The 4,208-nt window shown below is 34.5% G+C and overlaps 1 pseudogene; it reads right to left on the reverse strand.

Annotated features, from left to right (window-relative positions):
- Positions 1–3,445: 3,445 nt before the first annotated feature.
- On the reverse strand, positions 3,446–3,676 carry LOC143270117 (non-histone chromosomal protein HMG-17 pseudogene; annotated as a pseudogene).
- Between the last annotated feature and the right edge of the window lie 532 nt (positions 3,677–4,208).

The following is a 4,208-nucleotide window of genomic DNA, read 5'->3' on the forward strand; positions in this document are numbered from 1 at the left end:
CTGGACTCTCTATAAATTCTTTTACTGTCATTCACCATTCCTCTCTCTCTAGAATTCCTGGTCACTATTTGCTGGATTTTGTTGTTATGAATTTCAGCTGTGACTTAACTTTAAAAAATTATCTCTTATGTAAAAACAATGTTAGATCATTATTTCAGGTTTTTCTATTTTTTCCTGTTTATTTTGAATCTTACCTGTCATATAATAATTTAAGTTATAGATACAAATTAAATCATCTCTTCTAAATGCTTAGATAACTATTGTATATTATATTTGGTCTTTACAAAACACACTAATCTATTTTGTGTATTCAATTATATCATTAATTTAAATATATGTACCCACACAGCTCTACATAATTTGGTCAATCATTGATAGCTCCAATTTTCTATGGAACGTTTTCCCATGATTTATCCTTTTGTGTTTTCATTAACTTTTTACATTAGACTTGATTTAAATATGGAAGTGTAGATCTTCCTTTTTAGTTATTACCCTCTGAGGAATCTTTTAGTGTTTTAACTACATAAGAGAATAATTTTTACATAAATGTTGGTCTTTCAAAGTAGAAGACCACACTAATACTATAAATCTGACATTTATCCTTTGGAGATCATTACAAATTAATAGGATATATTTAGAGGGGTTTTTTCTATTTTATTTTTTATTAATTAAATTCCAAAAATGTGTTAGTGAAAGTTTCCTTTCTTGTCTTCTTTTAGCTAGAGCAAAACATTTTCAGTGGCAGTGCAACTCTTTTCAAGTTGCCTGACGTGCTATGGTGTGAATGGGGAAGAGCTTGAGGATCAGAAAAATCTCAGTGCCTACACACCATCCCTCCTAAGCATAAAACCCTAGGACTCTAATTTCTGAAATATCTTTAAAAACTGAGAAACTCAATTGTCATTTTTGTAAAAACTCCAGCATAAGCAAAGGATTAATGGTTATCTTTAGTTTTCCCTTTGTTTTATATCACTACTTTGAATGAACTGAAATAGGTATTCTCAATGACTATATATAGTAATATGAATGGAAATCTATACTGATGATTGCAACTGGCATTTATTTAAAATTGCCAGAAGTGAAAATTACTTGAAAGCCCATTGAAAGAAGAATGGATTATTAAAATGCAGAAATGCACACATCGATGTTCACTGAAAGCTGAAGAGGAAATTTTGATGTACATTTTATCACATTTATGATTTTATTTGTCTAAGATAAATTCTGTCAAATTCATGAGAACAAAACTTATAAGTTTTAGGAAGGATAATGATGTTTGTGTTTAATGGGTGCAAAGCTTTAGAGGAAAATGAGAAGGAAAAAATTGAAGATCAAACCTCTATGGAGTTGGTACTTACAATGTCTGTATAAGAAATACACATAAGAGCCGGGCGGTGGTGGCGCATGCCTTTAATCCCAGCACTCGGGAGGCAGAGCCAGGCGGATCTCTGTGAGTTCGAGGCCAGCCTGGGCTACCAAGTGAGCTCCAGGAAAGGCGCAAAGCTACGCAGAGAAACCCTGTCTTGAAAAACCAAAAAAAGAAATACACATAATGCCACTGAATCTCACACTTAAAATGATTTAAGTAATAAGCGTCATTATGTATATTTTACAACACAAAAGATTAAAATTGATAAGGGCCTATTTGTTTTACATGGCATGTAAAATATTCTGTATCAAAATATAGTTGAACATTTCACAAGTTATTCATTATTTTTGAAAAAATAGGATAATTTACATCCTTTGTCATAGTTTGCTTTTAAATTATTGGTTACTAAAAATGTGATAATGTCTAATACTTGCCCTGACTGATCTGAAAAATCTGGCTCATAGATTTGCCACATGTTTATGAAACTCTTTGTGGGCTCTATCTTTTCCATTACTCCATGCCTACCCATTAATCAACACTGTGCTTTTAAAGTAATAGAAGCTTATAATGAGTCTTACAATCAATTTGAATTCATTTTATAGTTTTATAATATTTAAAAGAAGGTGGGTGATAGTTGTACTTGACATTTTCAATTTCTATAAAAATTTATAATTCAGTTAGCAAATATTATATCCTAGTGTTAGGCTTTTGTTGGGATTATATGAAAGTCAGAGATATATTTGGGTAAAAATGAAATATTTCCAATGTTGTTTTCTTATTCATGATATGTAAGGCCTACTCTTCTCTTGATTTAGTTGTTTTCTCTAAGCTCTCCAAAGAGTAGTCAACATTGTCTGGGATTAGAAAATTTGAAAACTACTGCTGAGTTAACCACTAGGTTTTATATACAATTCAATATTGTGAGGTTTTATTTTCTACCCACTGCTGACTCACAAAGAACACAATTCAGTTTTAAAACTTGTTTTTCATTCAACAGCTCAATTCTGAATTCTAATTATTCACAGAGTCCTTTGGAACTTTTATTTATACAGTCACATCACATTATAAAAAAAGATCCACTTATTTACCTAGTTTACTTTAAAATTCTCTTTGCTTTCTTTGCTGAATACAACTAAGTATATTATCTTATTAACATAAGGGAAACTTTCCAACAGTGCAGCAACAATATGATTTTGCTGTAATTCATTGTAGAACATATATATTTTTTCCAAAAGCAAACTGCATTCAGATTTATTAAAGATACATCTTATAAACAATCATGGTATTTCAGGCAGGACATAGGCAGATGATCATTCACAGTATACAGAGCTTTCAAACTCCATTTTGTGTGGAGATTGCCAAAATCAGGAATACACTATAAAATCCAACCAAGTCTTCATTTAGTGCTTTGGAAAGCAGGGGGGAGGAGGGGGAGTTTAGAGCAAGGGCTAACACTTCTCATAAGCATATTGTTAAACAACTTTTCACAAGTCAACCCTGGCTTTCAAAAAAATAAAATAAAAATGGCAAAAATATCAGTCTGAAGATCCAGAGTCTTTTAGAAAAAGAACTGCTGTTCTCAGGAGGAACACCATCTCAGTGATACATCTGCAAAGTGCAGATGACCTACATTGGCAATGCCAGCCTAAGGGAGACAGCTTACCGCAAGTCTCCGAGGGTTTGAAGAGAGTTGAGTATATGTTGACAGTGGTGGGCAGATGGAGATAGGCTATAGAAATCCATTTTGGGTTTTGCCACATTACCAGTTTTTTTTTAACTAAAAGCAGCCACATGTGTCAGCATCAGGAATTCCCTCCTGAGAGTTAAGAGGATTCTCTCAAAACTAACAGAGAAAGGTGAATTGCCCACATCAATCCAGCTTAGCGTCATATGCTACTTCCCGCACAAAACACTGAAGTGTTCTGTGCACCAACAACATAGCTTTTTGTGAAAATAAAAAATAATTTTACACAACTTGATTTTAAAAAAGTAGCATTTTGAATATCTCACAATCACCGGAAGTGCACAGCTATAAAAAATGCACACACTCTCCTTGACAGCTCTGTCACCAGTAGCTCTCTATCCCTGGTCTATTTTGGCGTCTCCATTTTCAGCAGGATTGTTCCCTCCCTTGCCAGCACCCTCATCTCCCTGTTTGCCTTTTGGTACCTTCTCTCCCTTCCTTGTAGGAGCCTTTTTAGGCTTGGGCTGTGGAAATGGAGGCTTGAGTTCAACAGACACCCTGTGTCTCATCCTTCGCTTGGTTTTATCCCCTTTAGTATTTCCTGTCATCCTTTGTCTATAGGACATGACAGCGTAGGCCTGGGGACATAGGTGCCCAACAGGAGTGGGGGTCGGGGTGGCATATGTAGCAGCCTGTAACTTTGGTCATTCCCGTGTCTTTACTCCTTCATCACACTACTTATTTGCAAAGTACCTTTATGGACATAATTTAGGATTTTTTTTCCAATCTTTAACTTGTTAACTTCTTTTTACTGTATTTTAAACTTACCAAATCTTATTTCTATATACATTCAGTCATATTCATCTTCCTTCAGTTTATGTGGCACACTTACAATCTTAGCCCGACGTAACAATCTTGAATTCTCAGACTCAGTCTGATTTAATTGTAATGCATTATTCTTTACAGCATGAATTCTAATTGGTCTTAATAACATAAACCTGGAGTCAGGTATTAGGGGATGAAAGCTGAAAGATAAGAGAAACAGACCAGCCAGCCACTATAAAGACTTCTTACTTTTAGGAACACTCAGACTGAAAGAGCCCAAGCTCCTGTCTCCACCCCACCCTATTAGTTCCTCTCTCTACCCAGTCATATCAC

Source organism: Peromyscus maniculatus, chromosome 22, assembly GCF_049852395.1.
Source record: "Peromyscus maniculatus bairdii isolate BWxNUB_F1_BW_parent chromosome 22, HU_Pman_BW_mat_3.1, whole genome shotgun sequence".
NCBI classification, from domain to species: domain Eukaryota; kingdom Metazoa; phylum Chordata; class Mammalia; order Rodentia; family Cricetidae; genus Peromyscus; species Peromyscus maniculatus.